Consider the following 21,613-nt stretch of genomic DNA (forward strand, 5'->3'; position numbering starts at 1 on the left):
CTTTTTTTTTTTTGATTCAACAGGGAAGTTATTCTGCACAGCTCGCGTTCCAGCGCTGGTGTGTTGAGTCTGCCGCTGACGTCCCGAACTGTGGGCTCCCACGCTCTCCACGCAGGTCTGCTCCCCTTCCAGCGCCGATGTGTGGACTCGGAGCCCTGGACTTCCCAAGTCTCCCCGCTGTTGCACTCCCCTTCGAGCACTTGCGCGCAGCTCCGTCCCTCGGCTCGGCTTCCGCGGCTCAGTCCCGCGGCTCGGTCCTGTGGTTCGGCTTTCGCGCGCGGTGGGCGACCTTGTTCTCCCAGTAGGTCCTCCGATTCACGCCCACTGGATCCAGAAGAGTTTTGTCTGCAATATTTTCCTGGTTCTTTTTTCTGAGGCTACCGTAACTCCCCTTTTATTAAACTAAATTTTCCCGGACTATCGGTGCGCGCCCTCACTATTCCGCCATCTTGGCTCCGCCCTGGATGTTTTACTTTGGTTTGCATTGTTTGCATTTCCTATCTTCTCAACAAATCTCTTAACATCCTATTTAGAATTTCAGAAACTCCATATGCTCTTCTATTCTAGTGATTTTTCTATTGAACAGTGAAGAGTTACAGATTCTATGTAAATTAAGTTAATTCATTTGAGTGAAAACCTAGCTGTTTCTTCTCTTCCTGGGCACACAGATTCTATTTTCCAGTCTCTCATGACATTAGTTTTATAAGTGACTGTTCTATTCAACTGACTGGAAGGGGAGATGATGGCTGCCACATTCATGCCTCAGAACACCACATGGTGCACAGTCCAGACTCTACTTCTGTTCTAGGAGTCTTTCATTTAGACCACTGATGACTGCAGAAGCATCTTGGTACAGGTAGACATGTCATATCAAAAAGGCTTTCCTGTGACAGCATCTCCACTGGTAAGATCAGAATGGAAAATTATTTTTAAAGAGCTTTTATTTTTTTATATTTGTTTACTTTTGTAAAGATTTATTTATTTATTTGAATGGAAGAGTTACAGAGAGAAAAGAAAGAAAGAGATCTTCTATCCTCAGGTTCATTCCCCTAATGGCTATAACAGCCAGGACTGGCCCAGGCCAAAACTATGAACCAGTAACTTCTTCTGGGTCTCTCACATGCATGGCAGGGCCCAGGTACTTGGTCCATGTTGTGTTGCTTTCCCAGGTCATTAGCAGGTAGCTGGATTAGAAGTGGAGCAGCTGGGACCCGAACTGGAGCCTATATGGGTTGCTTAATGTTCCATGACATAGCACTGGCCCTGAAATTTCTTATATTAGCAAGAAAAAAATAATTACTTTGGTAAATGAATGGAATATCACGGTTTAACCCTTATAGCTATTAGATTAATCAGCCTATCCATGAAGTTTAACATGAGGAAACTAGACTAGACTGATAAACTAGTATTTATTTTTTAAAAAGATTTATTTATTTATTTGAAAGTTAGAGTTACACAAAGAGAGGTAGAGACAGAGACAGAGAGAGAGAGAGAGAGAGAGAGAGAGATGTTCATTCCCAAGGTAATCATAATAACCAAAATGGACCAGGGCCAGGCTAAAGCCAGGTTCAGGAGTTTCTTTTGTGTCTCCCACGTGGGTGGGTGACAGGGGCCCAAGCACTTTAACCATCTTCTGCTGCTTTTCTCAGGCCATATGCAGGGAGCTATATCAGAACTGAAGCAGCTGAGACTCAAACTGGCACCCATGTAGATTGTGAATGTCACAGGCAGTGGCTTTATCTGCTGTACCACATGGCCAGCCCCAGGATAAACTATTAGTACATATGATAATTAAGAAATACTATGGAGAAACACTAGTGTGATATTATCCTACTTGTTTAAAATATGTGTTAATATATATATATGTTTTATATAAGCCATATTAATGCATATTTAATACATGTTTTATATATATTATATATGGTGACTAATACATAGTCTATTGATAGGAATCAAACTATTGCACTGTAGATAAAGTGTACAACTACTAGACATACCTGTAGCACCATAATAGAAAACATTTCAACCATGAACTTTGACAATCAAAGAAAACCATGGAGGTGAGTGTTGCATGAGAACAAAGGAAGCGTCTGCAATATTGGAAAGAACATCTCCAAACACTGGGTGTAATACCACAGGAAGCTTCCTGTGCAGTATAGGGGAGACTAACAAGTCATTGAAGAGTGTTATCAAAGTGATTTGTTAAACATGAAAAAGAGGACGTTTCAACATGAAGTGTGAAGTGGAAAAAGGGAGGGTAGCATTGTTAAAAGCACCACTAACTCTCCTAGTAGAGGTGTTGGAAATTGTTTGGTCTATATACTCAAATGTACTGGAATTGAGAATATCAGTAATAGAGTCAAAATGACAGAGGTCTTCAATTAAGGTTATATATGGGAAAAAATAAAATATAGAGAAAGAAGAGGATTTGAAATATGTTTTTGAAACCATCAAAGATCAAGGTTTCATTAGAAATCTATTCTGGGTGGTGTTAAAAGCTTGCGAAGTACTTGTTTATAAGCAATATAGCGACATTGAAAATATTATCTGTCCTTGTTAATGCAATAAAAGCTCTTTCAGTCACTAATGTACCTGGACCCTGACTTTTATACATTAAGATAGCTACTACTTTTCCTTGTAGAAATATGCAGAAGCTGAAACATCCAGTTGTTTATAAGACTATTATTATAGATGAATACTCCTAGAAATTTTGTAACTGGCAACTTAGTATAGTCTTTTCACACAAAATTGATCAACATGTCTCATTACAAAAACAAATATTTAAGACATCAATGAACACATGAATAAGAACCAATGCAGTATTGCCATTCAGAACATCGCCTTGGAAATAGTCATCCTTGGAAACAACAGATTTTTTTTGCACTGGTGACCATGATTTCTTGAATGATTGGCTTACCTTTCCTTACCCTCAGTTTTCTTATGTCTAAAATGTAGATGAGTATCTACCTCAGAGTGTGACTATGGGGTAAAATGAACCAACCTTTATAAAACACTGGGTTTTAAGAAGACAAGAACAGGTTAAGATCTAGTAAAATCATTTAAGGTCTAATAAACATTGGCATTTTCAGCTCTTCATCCCATATAGGCTCAAGTTCCATTTCTGGAGATGGGATTCTGGGCCTTTATATGCATATGCACATGCTTATATACTTTTGTATGAAAAAGCATTGGGTTTGTATTTAAATTTCATTATATACATAAGTGTGTATGTGTTCTGTGTCTTATATAAAGAAACAACCAGAAAGACTTGGGGTCTGTGTTTACAGATATATGATAAAATAAAGAAATAATAATGTATGAATATACAGAGTTAGAGAGCAGAGTCCAATTGCTGCTAACAGCAACATATGCATTAATGTTTAAAGTCAATGTTAACATTTATGATCCTGAGAACTAAATATTTTCAGATCCTGAGAAGCTGGGCCTTGTGGTGGAATGAGAAGGCCATGCCAAGATGGCCACAGGCAAGTTAGCGTCAGTTACTCAGGAATGGCTTCAAAACCCACCTGGCAATGGAGCCTGCCTGGCAACAGGCTGTGATTGGTTAGGGCACAAACCGCCCCTTGACCAGATTGGCTGCCTTGGCTATTTAAGCTGCTGTACCAACTGAAATAAAGGAGTCTGTGGGCTGCTTGCCTCTTGCCTGCTTTCATCTGACTCCTGGGGTCTGTGTGGTTACTCCACATCTCTTGCCCTCACCGTGCGCCTCCTCTCAGAACGAATCCACAGCAGCTTGGCCTCAGAGCACCTAGAAATCTAAAATATTCAGGCAGTTGAATGGTGAACTTCTAAATTTTATATTCACTTTAATATGTAAATATATGATCATTTTAAACAAAACTTTCTAAGGCAGAATTCCAAAAATTAGAATTATAATCATACTTGTAGAATCATTTGGTGTAGTTAAATTTTGCATTTTAATATCTATCTGTTCAGCTGTAAAACAGATTGATATGTCTGCTTTCTCTTTTAGGGTTGCCATAATTTATGAAATGAATAGCTATTTATGAAGAGAATTTGAAGATTAAAATGCTATAAAATTATGCTATATTATTATTAAAACTATAATAGCAACAGCAGAGATTCAATAAATTTATATAGCATTTATGCCAAGAACAAATAGAAGCTCTTAAGCAGAAAGCAGAAACCTTAAAGGAAGAATATACAAAATGACTAAGTACTGCAATTTCAAAAGAATATTGGGAACATTGAAAAAACTTCCAAGTAACACCATCAAACGAAAATTTAGGAGACAGCCAACATGTTTTATGAAGACGGGGGAAGGAAATTGAGGTGGTTCTGTTATTAAAATATAAAAATAAAAATTGGTTTATCTTCAATAAGGGTCTACCAAAAATATGCCGTCATTCCACATGTCTTTTTAATAAAAGAAAAATTCATGTTAGAGATTTTTTGGGTGAATATAAGAAAGGTCATAGAGGACAAGCTCAGTGCTGTACAGAATAACCACAGGAAGTAATCAAACTTATTTTTGAGTTTCTCCCTCTCTCCTATGTATGTGCTAGATTAACTGTTTTAAAATCAAGAAGTAGACCATTTTATTACTGGAATTCTTTCTATTACTATAATTTTTAGAAAAAATTTTAAAATTGCTAATTTTTCTTGATGTCATTCCTAACTATTTAAACTAGATAATTGATAATTTGTCATTGCTAATAACCACCTACAATTAAGGTAGTTATCTAGACTGATTTTTTATGTGTCTAATAAAATATTTGGTGATTTTACTAATTTTCCTATCAGCATTTTTAAGATTCTATGGTGAAATGCAATCATGCAGAAAAATCCACTCAAAATATAGAACTCTGCACTCGAATTATTTATGATGAAATGAATAGAGTTGATTATCACAAAATATAATCACTATTACTCTAATCATTTGTTCAGTTTTATTGAAATTAGACAAGAAAATTAATGATATTTGAAGTATAGGCTAAAATAGAATACATTATGTACTAAAAATGTAAGTACCTACCTCTGAAATTGTGGCTTATTTTTAATTAAATACAATAATGTTTTCTATATCTGAAATCCAGAATCATCCTACTCTGTCTTGATTGACATAAAACAGTCTACAGACAATTGAGTTAAGGCAACTAATTGATTTGGGGGATTTTCATTTCAATAATGACCTTGAGCCTTTGCTGCCTTGAATGGCCTCAGTTCATGTCATGGTGCTCTAGTAAAATCTATCACCAAATCAATTACAAAAAACATGGAACATCTGATCCTTCTCTTGAAATTAACTAGTGAGAGTAAGTCAGCACACCTTCCAATGACACAATGAATTATTATGTTCTCAAGACCCAGGAAGGAAATCACTAGTGATTGATAGGAGGTGATATGTAAATGAGAATTGAATCTTCCTGGATTAAACATGTAGCAATGACCATGAAAACTTTCAGAAACTTGAATTTCTTAAAATAATTCTTTCTTTTTCATTATAGCCATGGAAGAGTCTTCTTTTTACTACTGTTTATATTAACAACTATAATTCTGGGAAGATTATTGCTTTACTATTTTAACATAAAACTAAAAACCAGAAAATAAAACCGTGGGTTTTATGATTATAGCAGATTTCTTAGTTTTATTTATATAAATATGTAGAGAAAATACATGAAACAATGCAACAGATAAAGGGTTAATAACCAGAATCTACAAAGAGATCAAGAAACTCCACAAAAACAAAACCAACAACCCAATTAAGAGATGGGCCAAGGACCTCAATAGACATTTTTCAAAAGAGGAAATCCAAATGGCCAACAGGCACATGAAAAAATGTTCAAGGTCATTAGCAATCAGAGAAATGCAAATCAAAACCACAATGAGGTTCCACCTCACCCCGGTTAGAATGGCTCACATTCAGAAATCTACCAACAACAGATGCTGGCGAGGATGTGGGGAAAAAGGGACACTAACCCACTGTTGGTGGGAATGCAAACTGGTCAAGCCACTATGGAAATCAGTCTGGAGATTCCTCAGAAACCTGAAGATAACCCTACCATTCGACCCAGCCATCCCACTCCTTGGAATTTACCCAAAGGAATTTAAATTGGCAAACAAAAAAGCGGTCTGCAGCCTAATGTTTATTGCAGCACAATTCACAATAGCTAAGACCTGGAACCAACCTAAATGCCCATCAACGGTAGACTGGATAAAGAAATTATGGGATATGTACTCTTTAGAATACTATACTGCAGTAAGAAACAACGAAATCCAGTCATTTGCAACAAAATGGAGGAATCTGGAACACATCATGCTGAGTGAAATAAGCCAGTCCCAAAGGGACAAATACCATATGTTCTCCCTGATCGGTGACAACTGACTGAACACCAAAAAGGAAACTTGTTGAAGTGAAAGGGACACTATGGGAAACGGTGACTTGATCAGCATAGCCCTGACTGTTAATGAACAACTTAATACATTATCCCTCTTAGTAGTTTTTTTGTCTGTTCTACTTAATATGACTGATTTAATTCTGTAATTAATACACAGTTATTCTTAAGTGTTGAAATTTAACTGAAATGTGATCCCTGTTAAACATAAGAGTAGGAATAAGAGAGGGAAGAGATATATAATTTGGGACATGCTCAAGCTGACTTGCCCCAAATGGTAGAGTTAGAAACATACCAGGGGACTCCAATTTAATCCCATCAAGGTGGCATGTACCAATGCCATCTCACTAGTCCAAGTGATCAATTTCAGTTCGCAATTGATCATAATGAAAGGACTAAGAGTCAAAGGGAGCACATAAGCAAGTCTAGTACCTGCTAACACTAACCGATAGAATAAATAAAGGGGAGAGTGATCCAACATGGGAAGCGAGATACTCAGCAGACTCATAGAATGGCAGATGCCCTAAATAGCACTCTGGCCTCAGAATCAGCCCTAAAGGCATTCAGATCTGGCTGAAAAGCCCATGAGAGTATTTCAGGCATGGAAAGCCAAGACACTCTGGCAAAAGATCTCTGTGAGTGAGATCTCAGTGGAAAGAACAGGTCTTCAAAGAAGGAGGTACCTTTCTCTGAAGGGAGGAGAGAACCTCCACTTTGACTATGACCTTGTCTAAACAAGATAAGAGTCGGAGAACTCAAGGGGCTTCCATAGCCTTGGAAACTCATGACTGGAGCATAGGGAGATTACTGATGCCATAGACAGGAGTGTCAATTGGTAAAGTCAACAACAGGAGTCACTGTGCACTTACTCCTCATGTAGGATCTCTGTCCTTAATGTGCTGTGCATTGAGATTTAATGCTATAACGAGTACTCAAATAATATATTTCACTTTGTGTTTCTATGAGGGTGCAAACTGTTGAAATCTTTACTTAATGCATACTAAACTGATCCTCTGTAAAAAAAAAAAAAAAAAAAGAAAAAAAAAGAAAAGAAAAGAAACAAAACTATCAACTCCCAACTTGACTCTCACTGGGATTAAACATGACAATAGGTCTGATCTGATTTCATCATCATTAAAAAAAATCATCTATTATTTTTCACTTTATGTTTCTGTGTGGGAGCAAACTGTTGAAATCCTTACTTAATGTATACTAAGCTGATCTTCTGTATATTAAGATAATCGAAAATGAATCTTGATGTGAATGGAAGGGGAGAGGGAGTGGGAAAGGGGAGGGTTGTGGGTGGGAGGGACGGTATTGGGGGGAAGCCATAGTAATCCATTATTCGTACTTTGGAAACGTATATTCATTAAATAAAAGTTAAAAAAAAAAAAAAGAAAATACATGAAACAATGCATCATATATTTGTTGATATAATTTGCTTCCTACTAGGACAATTCAACTAAATAAATTTCAAAAGACATGGGCCTCAATAGGCTAACTGCAAAAGGAAGACCTTTCTCTCTGTCTCTCTCTCTCTCACTGTCCACTCTGCCTGTCAAAAAAAGAAAAAAAAAAAAGATATGGGCAAAGAGGACTACTTTTATGACAGAAATACAATTTTTCAAATGAAATTTTATGCTATTTGGATGTTGGTTTCATTCTGTATATAAAAAATAAGAAACAAATAATAGGTGCAACTTCTTATTTCCAAATAAAATTCCCAATATTTTTAATTGACTTCCATTTTAAATAATTGTTGTGTTTTTATATGGGTCTGAGAGTAATTTTTTTAACTTGGTGGTTAAGCACAGAGACTTTTCCATAGTTGTAGGCTTTAATTCAGACTTTTATTTTTGGATATCTTTTGTAAAAATTATAAATTGTAGAGTGCTTTTCTTGTAAATAGCTCTCAAGTATTAAAAGTTAAGTTCAAATATTCAATCAAGGAAAAATTTGTTAGATTCCATGTGAAATACAAATACAGTCTGTCCTCATCATTAATATAAACAAGTTTTTGATTCATGAATTTAATCAACTGTCAGTCAAAATTTTTATTTAAGATAAACAAATTTTATGATTTCATATATATAGATTTGGGAACATAGTGATACTTCCCACTCTACCCTCCCTCCTGCCCACCTCCCAGGCTTCCTTCTCCCTCCTCTCCTATTTTCTCTCTAAATTTTCACAATGACCTATTTTCACTTTACTTTATACTCAAAAATTTAACCTTTACTTTAACTAAGTAAAGAGTTCAACAAATACTATGAAGAAAAAAAACACTATTTCTCAATAGTCACATCAAGGGCTGTGAACAATCATCAAATCTCAAAATGTCAATTTCACTCTGATACATTACACTTTTGGTACTCTGTTAGTTACCACAGGCCAGGGAAAGCATATGGTATTTATCTTTTTGGGACTGGCTTATTTCACTAAGTATAGTGGTTTCCATTTGCATCCATTTTGTTGCAAAAGACAGAATTTCATTCATTTTTATGGCTGAGTAATATTTCATAATATATAGATAGTAATCCATAATGTATATATGTAATTTCTCTTTTCATTTATTGGTTGATGGACATCTGGGTTGATTCCATATCTTAGCTATTGTGAAGTTAGCTGCAGTAATCATGGAGGTACAGAAAACTCTTCCATATGCTGATTTCATTTCATATGGGCAAATTCCTAGGAGTGGGATTGCATGGTCAATGGTAGATCTATTTTCAGCTTTCTGAGATATCTCCATACTGTCTTCCACAATGGCTATACTAGTTTACATTCCCAACACATCCTTGCAAGCATTTATTATCTGTTGATTTCCAAATGAGGGCTATTCTATCTTGGGTGAGATGGAAAATATTTTTTAAAAGTCTATATTGAATATGTTCAAACGATTTCATGTTCATTATTCCTTTAACAGTGCAATATAATGACCATTCACCTAGTATTTACATCACAGTAGCTAATATTATAAGCGATTTAAAGATGATTTAAAGAATATTAGAGATTGTGAAAGTCCTGGATCATTTTATATAGACCTTGGCTTCAGCAATTTCAAGGTGTGTAGACTTCATTAAACTACTAATCTCCCCAAATCTCAGTTTTATCATTTGATGGCTATTGTGTCCTAGATTTTCATGAAGGTGGCATTAAAAATCTATATGGGGGCTGGCGCTGTGGCATAGCAGGTAAAGCCACCACCTGCAATGCTGGCATCCCACATGTGCACCGGTTCGAGTCTTGGCTCTCCACTTCTGATCCAGCTCTCTGCTGTAGCCTGGGGAAGCAGTGGGAGATGCGTGGGAGACCTGGAAGAAGCTCCTGGCTCCTGGCTTCGAATCGGTTTAGTTCTGGCCATTGCAGCCAGCTGGAAAGTGAATAACAGATAGAAGAACTCTCTCTCTCTCTCTGCCTCTCCTCTCTCTAGCTCTTTCAATAAATAAATAAATCTTAAAAAAAGTATATAAAGTTTTTAGTTAGAAACTGAAACTTAAGCAAAGAAGCATTAGCTGTTATGAGTGTTAAAGATTCTATTATTGGAGGCGGTGCTGTGACATAGTGGGCTAAGGCTCTGCTGGTGGCGCCGGCTTCCCACATGGGTTCTAGTCTCAGATGCTCCTCTTCCAATTCAGCTCTCTGCTGTGGTCCAGGAAAGTAGAAGAAGGTGGCCCAAGTGCTTGGGCCCCTGCACACACGTGGGAGACCAGGAAGTAGCTCCTAGGTTCTGGTTTCGGATCGGCCCGGGTTGGCAGTTGTGGCAATCTGGGGAGTGAACCAGCAGATGGAAGACCTTTCTCTCTGTCTCTCCCTCTCTCTGTCTGTAACTCTGCCTCTCAAATTAAATAAATAAAATCTTAACAAAAAGAGAATCAATTAGTGAGTAGTCCTTCAATTGTGCTAAATTTTTAAATATTACGATTCAATTAACTATGGAGATTTTAAGGTAACAATGTGGTATATGTTATTTATTAATGCATAGAGTTTAGTTTGTTTGCAAATTTTGGTGAACTTGTTTATAGGACTATCGGTATTCAATAAGCGTTTTGCATGTTACTTACTATGTTATTACGGCATTGTATGTATTACAGAGTGGCTGTGAATCAGCACAGCCATTGACATGTGCTGTCGTATATATTGCTACATTATGTTTGTCAAGGACAATCTGTGTTCAGAAAATACTCTCCTGAAACAAGGCACTTCCTATTTGTATGCTCAATGGTATGGATGTGCTTTTCTGTCTTAACACAGATTCCTTAAAAACAAATCACAGAAATGAGGCATAGAAAATTCCGTCTAAGTGTGCTTAGAAGTTCTTCAAGATCACTTACAAAACAGACATTTTGTCATCTTCGGTTTCTGAGACTTCAGTGGTGTTTGTTAGCATCAGAGCATTACTGGGATAGGATCAGGAAGTTTAGACGAGAACGGACCCTCTTTCAAGCATCTTTCCCTTTCCCACTACTAAGGAACCCCCATTTCAACCTTGCTTTGTACTCATCAGAATTCCTGAAGATAAGATCTGTAAGATGCTGAGTGTGTCATAAAGCCCCCTGTGGAGTGTTTTTCTCTCCAGAGATCTTAAAGAAAATATGTAGCTTTTATCTTTATAGTCTTGCTTGGTCAGAGGTCAAAACTGAGGAAAAAAGCTCTTAAAACTCCCATGAGAAGAAACAGGGAAAACAGAAGTCAGTGGTGGAACAAAGTTTTTTACTTAAATATGAATTCAACATGTTAACTACAGTTAGGCATTAAGCTTTAAATATCTGAACTAGTGGGAAGTGTTATAATGTGTAAATATGGGAGGAGGAGGAGAGAATTTGACTTTTTTTAAACCTTTTCCCAAAGGAAACCAATTCTTACTGAGCAGCTTTTAAAGACCTAGCAACTAGGGCTGACACTCTGGTGCAGTAGGTTAATCTTCCGCCTGTGGCGCCAGTATCCCATAACGGCAACAGTTCTAGTCCCATCTGCTCCTCTTCTAATCCAGATCTCTGATATTACCTGGAAAAGCAGTGGGAGATGGCCCAAGTGCTTGGGTCCCTGCACCCTTGTGGGAGACCCAGAAGAAACTCCTGGCTCCTGTCTTCAGATTGGCATAACTCCTGCCATTGCAGCCATTTGGGTTGTGAACCACCAGATGGAAGACATTTCTCTCTGACTCTCCCTCTCACTGTCTGTAACTCTGTCTCTCAAATAAATAAATAAAATCTTTTTTTTAAAGACCTAGCAATTCGGGTAGATGATTGGTATAGGAGTTAAGATACCTGCATCCCATATTGGAATTCCTTGGTTCAAGTCTGAACTCCACTTTTGATCCAGCTTCCTGCAGAGGTACAACCTAGGAGGCAGCAAATGATAGCTCAAGTACTTGAACCCCTGCCAACCATGTAGGGGACTGGAATGAGTTCCAGCATTCTGGCTCCAGTCTGACCCAGTCCTTGTAGTTGCAGACATGTAGGGAGTGAACTAGTGGATGGAAGATTCCTTCTCTCTCTGTCTCTGTCTTTGTGTGTGTGTGTGTTTCTCTCTGTGTGTGTGTGTGTGTGTTTCCTCTCTCCCTCACCAAATCTTTTTGGGAAATGTAGACATAAAATCTGTAACCAAATAGTACCAAAATATAAAATATATTTGTACACAATATTAACAAAGCTAAGAAAGACAATTGCATAGCTAACTATTACATAGATTTAAAGGTCTCATGGCATTGCAGAAGTTCACCTCTCAGTTAAGCCAGGAAGTTCTGTTGGGAAAAAGTGGGATTGGTGCACAACATCAATCAAAAAGTTCCAGCAGTTGAAGGCACAAATTATTAAACCTGCAACATACTTTTGTTTAAATGCATAACAATTTTTCAGGTGGTAATGCATAAAAATATTGTGTATGGTTTCGCCTCCTTCACATGCAGCAAAATCAAAGTAGACAAAGAAGAATGTGAAAAGTAGTGAGCTAAGTCAATGCATTCTCTGGTCAATACTGTCTAACAGTTCAAGGAAACAGCAGTGAAGAACAAAGCCCTTTGCTCCGAGACAGCGTAGAACTGAACAAAGGTAGTTGGAGTAGACACAGAACTAGAAAAAGGTTTTCAGAGACACCTGTCACCAGTGTGAACTATGTGTTAGTATACATAGAGAGATTTGAAAGTATTTTTCTCCTTTGTGTTTAGAAACTATGGTGTCTGCAGATATTACAGAATGAGATTATGATCTAAAGCACAGAAGAAGATGTATAAAAACAAGTACTGGATGGCCAAAAGGAAATCGAAGTGTCTCAGATGAGAGATGGTATAGACTCATCAGTTTCCCTGTGAGGAAAGATTGTGCTGTGGAGAAGCATTAAAGAATGCTGTGTATTGTTTGCGGTTTACTATATTTGAAATTTGTTTTAATTTATCTTGAACTTGTAGTTAATTCCACTCTGTGTATTTAGCTTTTATCAATTTAGCATATGATATTTATAAAGTGATGAGGAATACTGCTGGGTTCTTTTAGCATCTAGAGTGGATTGAACAGTGTAAACCCAATTCTGCCAAGAAAGTGTTTAGGCAAACTGACATTTCACTGCCACCAGCAGAAATATGGAGTATAAGAAACCATCCAACATGCATGTAAGGAAGATTGCTAGACTAATAACTAGGCAGGTGCATTAGTTTCCCATTACCGACAAACATATTAGTCACTTAAAGAACATACATTTATTGTCTTTCAGATTGTGTGGTTCAAGAGTCTGGGGGTGGCTTATCAGAGGTTTCTTTCTAGAGTCAGGCTGAAATCAAGATGCCATTCGGGGTTGCAGTTCTCCTTTGAATCTTGGGGGCTTCTTTCAAGTGTATTGCTTGCTAGTAGAAAACAATTCTTCAAGTCACAGAAGAATGGTTCTTCACCCCCAGTCTTTATCACAATTCTTTAAGTTGTGGTTTTCTGCAAAGCACAGTATGTGGCTTGCTGAAGACCGGCAGATGGGGCATCTCTGTTGCTTGGAATCATCCGCTTATGCAAGGCTTAGACTCTGTTTTAAAAGGCACACCAGAACAATCTCTCCTTTGTCGAATTTAAAAACAATGGGATGGGGCTGGCACTGTGGCCCAGCGAGTAAAGCCATCTACTGCAGTGCTGGCATCCCATATGGACGCTGATCATAATTACCTTTTCAAAATTTTTCCAAATTTCTAGTGATAACATAACCTAATCTAACAGAGAGAATTCCATCATATTCAAATGTACTACTTATACTTCAACACAGAATCTTGGGGTCTGAGAATTCAGCTCCCATATTATTATATTATGTCATATTTATTTACAGAAGGATTGCAGATAATTATGATAACCTCTTCTATCTCATTTACCTTATGCTGCAAAGTTGATTAGAATAATTACTGTTTGTATGATTTTAAGAATTAAATAACAATAATCATGATGTACTTTCAGTAGTGCTTGTATTATAGTGTGTGGTACATTATTTGTTAAAAGAAAACAGAGTATCCGTTTATTGGCATGCACTAAGCACTACATACTTCTGTGGTTTTGAGGATCTGTGACTATTTTGAAGTTTACTGTATATTGGTGAGGTTGACATCTTTGCATTTGATTGTTGTTTATGGCCCCTGCATGTATTTCTGCTTTTTGTTCATTGAACTCTTTATTTAGTGAGCATTAAGCCTTTGACTATTATGTAAAATAAAAATCTGAAATCTCAATATATAAAAACATTTTTAAAAAGATAAAATCTAAGATTACAACAAATGTTAGCAGATATTATTATTTTAAAAGTTATTATTAATCCCTGGGGCTGGCAATATGATGCAGTGTGTTAACGCCCTAGACTGAAGCACCGGCATCCCATATGGGCGCCGATTCAAGACTCTCTAATCCAGCTCTCTGCTGTGGCCTGAGAAAGCAGTAGAATATGGCCCAAGTCCTTGGGCCCCTGTACCTGCGTGAGAGACCTGGAAGAAGCTCCTGGCTCCTGGCTTTGGATTGGCCCAGGTCTGGCTGTTGTGGCCAATTGGGGAGTGAAACATCGGGTGGGAGACTTTCTCTCTCTCTCTGCCTCTCCTCTCTTTCTGTGTAACTCTTTCAAATAAATAAATAGATCTTTAAAAAATTATTAATCCCTAAAATGAAATGTTTAGTTAGAACAGTAGGGTTTGGTTATATTATTTTTTATAGTTATAGTATAAGACATAAACATATATTATACACTTACCTTCACTTTAACATTGTGATTTATAAAATAAGGAATTTAAAAGTTAATATATGTAATATATAAATATTTAGTTGCACAGTATCTCAATGACTGCATGATAATTAGGAATGGTTTGTTTAAAGAACTGATTAATTTCAAGTAATGATTTTCCAATACATGAGAGACATGGGGCAGTTTTTATATAATTAGACTTTGAATACCAAGGTCATGATCAATAACAGTTAAAAGGCCATTTGCAAAAGCTTTATTTGTGGAATTTATATGGACAAATTTTTCTTTTAAGAAAGTCAAAGCTCATTGTTAAAAATACATCTGATGGGATTATGTGCTAATCTGTCTATTATTTTAGTTTCAGTCAGTATTTTATAAGAAAAGGGGACTATACATATAATTTTTCTAGTGAAAGAAAAAATAGGCACTTGACAAGTGCCTATTTAATCAACAATCAACAAAGTGGCATTCTAAATTTGCTTCGGATGCCAGTTCAATGACATCTATTGATTTTGTATTATTGGACTGAATATTATCATCATTATTTCTGTGTGGCATGCCTCAGGCAGAGTCTGAATGATGTCATATCATACAAAATTCTTTTCTTTGCGAAATGTATATGGCTTGTCTCAAATGTGAAATTTCGTATTGATACAGGAAGATTATCTTTCTTGATGTGTTAGTACATACAACAATGTATATTAAAACACTCTCCAGTGTAGTTTATAGCTATTACATAAATTCCTCTTCATTCATTCAGCCTCTGTTGATCACCTTCTACTAAGCATTCTGCCAAATATAATATGGTTGTTATACACGAAATAGGATTAGAAGGGCCAAGGGGTATGGCATTTAGTGAGGTCTTAAATACTATGCCAAAAAGTATGAACATGGGGTGGGTGTTTGGCCAGAGTACTGGGTTCAATAACCAGCTCTGGCTCCTGACTAGTTTCCTGCTGATGCAGACCATGGTAGGCAGCAGTGATAGCTCAGTTATTTGAACTCCTGCCACTCACTCATGTGGGAGACTTGGATGGAATCTTGCCTTCTAGTTTTGGTCTGCCAGTCCAGGTTGGTGCTGGCATTTAGAGAGTGAACTGGTTAATGGAAACGCTCTCTCTCTCTCTCTCTCTCTCCATCAAATAAGCAAAATCTTTAAAAAACTTTAAGAAGAGTATGAGTTGTCCTTTAGGAAATAAGTTTTGACGTGTCCATACAATGACAATACATTGCAATCTTTCTTTTCTTTTCCTTCCTTCCTTCCTTTCTTTCTTTCTTTCTTTCTTTCTTTCTTTCTTTCTTTCTCTCTCTCTCTCTTTCTCTCTCTCTCTCTCCCTCCCTCCCTCCCTCCCCCCTCCCTTCCTTCCTTCCTCCCTCCCTTCCTCAATATAGGCCCCCATTATTTCCCAGAAGAATTGAATGGTCTCCTGTGCTTTTCCTATTTCTTCATCAGCCTACTGCTGGTCTGCTTAATCTCCTCACAGGAGCAGAGGATCCTGAGAAAATTGTCACAGCATTCATTTCCTTGACCCCCCACCCAGTGGTTTCCTGTCATCCACAAAGTAAAGGACAAAGTGATACTCTCATGGAACAGCCATTTTGTTTTATGAATCTCAGTCCATAGAATGGTTCCTTGATACTTAACACTTGTTCCATTTATGTTATTAAAATTTTTTGAAATTATGTGGCAGTAAACTACATTTCAATGATATTCACCATCATTTTTTTTGCTGAATCAAATACATAGCATTGCCAAAGCTTTTTCTCAGATTCTGATAGCTTTTTTGTTATTGTTTAAAAATATTTCATTTTTTAAAATTTATTTGAAAGACAGAATTACAAAGAGAAGAGAGAGAGAGATCTTCCATCTGATGGTTCACTCACCAAATGGCCTCAATGGCCAGGGCTGGGCTAGGCAGAAGCCAGGAGCCAGGAGCTTCTTCTGGGTCTCCCACGTGGGTGTAGGCGTCCAAACACTTTGAATCATCCTCTGCTACTTTCTCAGGCACTTTAGAAGAGAGTTGGATGGGAAGTAGAGCAGCCGGGAATCAAACCAGTACCCATATGGAATGCTGGTGCTACAGGCAGTGGCTTAGTCCACTGCACTGTAGCGCCGGCCCCATTTTTGTTATCTTTTATAGTTGTATGTACGTTTGTCATAATCATTGTTTTTGGGACTAAAAACATGAAGAGAATCTCTGGAGTGAGGTGGAATTTCAATCAAATCAAAACAGAAATGGAAAGCAAGTTGGCTTTCTTTGGTTTATATTCCCCAGCTTCATGCTGTTTTCTCTCTACCTCCTCCCTCCTTTCTCACTGTAGGGGTTTCTTTTCATTCTCTATATTGAACCATGCCCTGAAAATAATTCTCTGGTTAAGACTGAGGAAGTAGAGGCATTTTTATCTTTCCTTACTACTCCTAAATGCAAAGGAAAAATCAGGAAGCAAATATCATTCCCAAAAATCTTCATCATTGTAAAAACATTACCTGAACTAAAGACTGCAGGTGATGAAGCAAAGCTGCAAAGTCTGGGGCTGCATTGAGCAGGAGGCGATAGCTTGAGGTATGCCTTCTTAAACTGCCTGCAGATTGTGGATTTCTTTAAACTTGAGATTGTCTCAAGGATCACTTAATAGAAGGTACTATCTAGAGATCTGCATAACTCAGGAGAAACAGCAAATATCCCTAGAGAGAATTAGTTCAGATAATGCAGGATATAAGTGAGCCTAACATTATTTGTTTTTTTTTTTAAAGATGTATTTATTTGTTTGAAAAGCAAAGTGACAGAGATAAGGAGAAGGAGGGAGAGAAGGAGGGAGGGAATGTGTGTGTGAGAGAGAGAGAGAGAGAAAGAGAGAGAGAGAGAGAGAGAGAGAGATTTACATATACTGATTCACTTCCCCAAATGGTCACAATGTCTGGGACTGAGCCAGGTTGAAACTAGGAACCAGGAGCTCCATCCTGGTCTCTCACAGGGGTAACAGGTGCCTAAGCATTTGCTCCTTGCTTTGCTGCCTTCTCATGCATATAAGCAGGGAGCTGTATTGCTAGCAGAGCAGCCAGAACTCAAACCTGCATTCTGATAGGAAATGCAGCATTGTGAGTGATTGCTTAACTCTCTGTAACACAACATTAATTCCACTTTCATTTATTAATTTTTAAGGTTTATTTACTTATTTGAAAAGCAAAGTTACCAAGAGAGAGGCATAGACAGAGCGAGAGCGAGAGCGAGAGCGAGAGCGAGAGCGAGAGAGATCTCCTGTCTGCTAGTTAACTCCCCAGATGGCTGCAACAGGTTCTTCTGGGACTCCACATGGGTGGCCATCTTTCACTGCTTTCCCAGGCAGGGAACAGGATTGGAAGTGGAGCAGTTTGGACATGAACTGGTGCCCACCATGTTCCAGACTTGCCAGTGGCTTAAACCACTATGCCACAACGTTGGCCCCAATCATCCCACCTTACATTATTTGTATCCTTACCTACCCTCCTGGCTAAAAAGAAGGAATTTGGAAAGTGGTGCTGTATGGTGAGATGAAGAGTCTAACTTAAACGCTTGTGTAACAGAATGGAGAGGAGGTACACCTGCCAAGTTCAAGGATCTTATAAGCATAGTAATTGTTGGAGAAACAACCAAGCTGGCTAGATGTTGCCAGCTGTTCCTCTCAGAACTTCAGAAAGTCATTCTAGGTAAGTGTATTAGTTTCCCATTGCTGCCATTCTATTATCCTGAACATCCCCAAGCATAACAAAAATTTTGCAAAATTTCTGTAGGTTAGAATCCTGGGGCAATTTTACCGGGCTCTTTTGGTTAAAAACTGAAGTCAACAAAGCTATGTCTTTTAGAAATTTTTAGAAAGATTTATTTATTTATTTATTTAGAGAAAGGGAGAAACAGAGGCAGAGAGAGAGAATCTTCATTCTGCTGGTTCACTCCCTAAATGGCCTCAAGGGCCAGGGCTGGGCTGGGCCAAAGCCAGTAGCCAGGAGCTTCAACCAGATCTCCCATGTGGGTAATTGGGCCCTAGGACCTGAGCCATCCTCTGATGCTTTCTCATGTGCATTAGCAGGCAGTGGATTGGAATTGGGGCAGCCAGAACTTGAACCAGTGCCCATATGGGGTTCTGGCACTGAAGACAGCAGCTTAACCTGCTGTGCTGCAGTACCGGCCCTGGAGCTATGGCTTTTACATGAAGACATCCACTTCCAAACTCATTGAGGAGTTCTGTTTGTTTTTTGTTGTCTAGCAGCCTGGATCAGTTCTTCATCCTAGAAGCTTGTGCTTTCCATGTGTCCTTTTGAAGTGAAGGGATGGAGGTCCTCTCACACTTCAAATCTCTGCTATTGGAGAAAGTTCTCTTGCTTTAAGGACAGATGTGACTAGATTTGAACCCCTTGAATAATCCACAATAGTACCCCTACTATAAAGTCAGCTTTTATGAATTTCCTTTTGTCACGTAACTCAACATATTCAGAGGTCCCAGAGACTAGGGCAAGACTATTATGTGGAGCCATTCTGCTTACTACAAAGGAATTAATAGCATATCAGCAATGTACCTTCTTATAGAATGCAAAATCAAAGAAAAGAATTGCAAGCATAGTGCCAAGAAGGAAGATCCATAGAGCATTAGAGGACTCACACAAGAAAATGGACCAAGAGTTCTGAAATTAGAAATTCTCCTTAGTGTCAAAGAGTGTTCCTTAAAAAAATATAGATTGAAAGATATCATAAGACAATAAAGTAAGATGAAAAGAAGAATGACAGAGCTTAAAACTATTACAAGAAAAATTAATATATTCAAAGATGTAGAGTGGGTGTTTAGTTTAGTGGTTTAGACAGTTGGATCCCCCATTAGAATGATTGAATTAAATTTCTGGCTTTGGCTCCTCATTCCAGTTTCCTACTAGTGAGGATCTTGGGAGGCAACAATGGTGGCTCAAGTAATTAGATCCTGGCCACCCACATGAAAGACCTGGGTTGAGTTCCAGGCTCCTAGATCTGCCCTGCTCTAGCTCCAGTCCCAGCTTTTGAGGGCATTTGGAGAGTGAACCAGAGAGTGAGATCTCTCTTTGTCTATGTTTGCACCCCTTAACAACAACAACAAAATAGCTCACCATTTTCACAGTAACGAAACCATACTCTACAGTATTAAGAATAGAAACTTTAAAAAGGTAAAATCAATAAGTAAATACATAAATAAATAAGCATAGCAAAAAAGAAAGCTTCAGAGACCTGAATGTTTTATTTAGAGAAAAATTTAAAGCAAGAAATTTTCAAATAAATAATTTTAGAAAATGTATATACTAGATATAAAATAATTAAACATAGATAAAATTAGACAGTAGTGAGATCAGAAATAAACCAAAATATTAAAAATTAAAAAATTCAATGAAAGCAAGCCTTTTTTGAAAGGATATGTGGACAGAACAAGAAACAATTTCAGAAGCCACTGAAAATGTACTAAAATTTAACATGGTAAATAAATTGGGATGCAGGGCAAAGTGAAGGGAAGCACATTCAGTGTTTGAAATAATTGTGCTGATTTCATTGTGTCATATTTCCTAATCAATAGGATCTAAAATGAAATCATCTAGCTTTAAAAAAGATCTTGATCTTAACATTTTAGTTGCCATCTTCATCTTAAACTCACAGGAATAGAAATTTTTCAAATGATCTTTATAGTAGCTATCAGTAAGAAGTTTTATTTCAATTTCATCAAATATGTGTCAGTTTTTTTCTGCTTTAGTTAAATCCCAGTGGAATGTAATTTTAAAATCCTATTCATATAAATTAGATCCATTTTCTATCTAGCCATGTTCAATCCATACAGTCATCTTTTCTGTCTACAAAAGTGCACTGAGGACCAACTGCAAGCATATTTACCTTAAATTGTCTATGGTCCATCTTGGCTAATTGGATTTGTGCTGCATGTGTAATTTTCTCATTGTAGTCTATAAGGTTTGTTTGAATTAAACAGTGTGTGTTTATGTGTGTGTGTGTGTGTAGTCCCTTAACCAAATATTATTGAAATATTATTCTTTTTTTAAAGATTCATTTTATTTATTTGAAAGACAGAGTTACAGAGAGGTAGAGCCAGAAAGAGAGAGAGAGAGAGAACTTCCATTTCTCTGGTTCACTCTCTGAATGACTATAACAGCCAGAGTTAACCTGACCTGAAGCCAGGAGCCAGGAGCCTCTTCCAGATCTCCCAAGAGGGTGCAGGGTCCCAAGCACTTGGGCCATCCTCTACTGCTTTCCCAGGCCATAGCAGAGAGCTGGATCGGAAGTGAGCAACTGGGGCTCGAACTGATGCCTATATGGGTTGCTGGTGCTGCAGGCGGCTGGGAGTTTAATCCACTGTGCCACAGGACCAGCCCTGACATACTATTCTTAATGTTGCATTTATGTGTTTAGTTCTTGTCTTACCTCCTACAAAGGCTAACTCTTATTTGATTGTAGTGCAAGAAAGTACCTAGGTGTCTTCCAAAATTTGTATATGGAATAACCTGAACACTGCATTTTCATTATATCTGAGACTGTACATCATAATTCTGCTTCTAGATTGGATCAATTCCACCACTGGCAATTTTATCTGAAAAAGAATAATTTATGGGCTGGCTCCCAGAGAATGATAGGCAATCTGGATGTTGGTCAGAGTAGTTAGCTTTGCCCTGGTTTTAAAATTATTTATTTATTTATTCATTCATTCATAATTTGTTCGAAAAAGTAGAATGACAGAGAGACATGCTGACACAGAGATCTTCTATCCACTTGTTCACTTCACAAATGCCCTCAAGAGCTGAGGCTGGGTCACGCCAAAGCCAGGAGACTGAAGCTCCAATAGGGTTTCCCTCTTGGATGGTAAAGACCTAGGTCCTTGAGCCATCATCTGCTGCCTCCCAGAGTGCATGCTAGCAGGAAGTTGGATTAGAGGCAGAGATCCCAGGCCTTTCAATGTTGAGAGGAGGTGTCCCAATAGGCTTCTTAACTGCTATCCAAAGGCCCACACCATACAGATTTCTTATGCTCATTTAGAAT

Source organism: Oryctolagus cuniculus, chromosome 6 (genome assembly GCF_051225735.1).
Source record: "Oryctolagus cuniculus isolate XC-2025 breed Fujian yellow rabbit chromosome 6, ASM5122573v1, whole genome shotgun sequence".
In the NCBI taxonomy this organism is placed as follows: Eukaryota; Metazoa; Chordata; class Mammalia; order Lagomorpha; family Leporidae; genus Oryctolagus; species Oryctolagus cuniculus.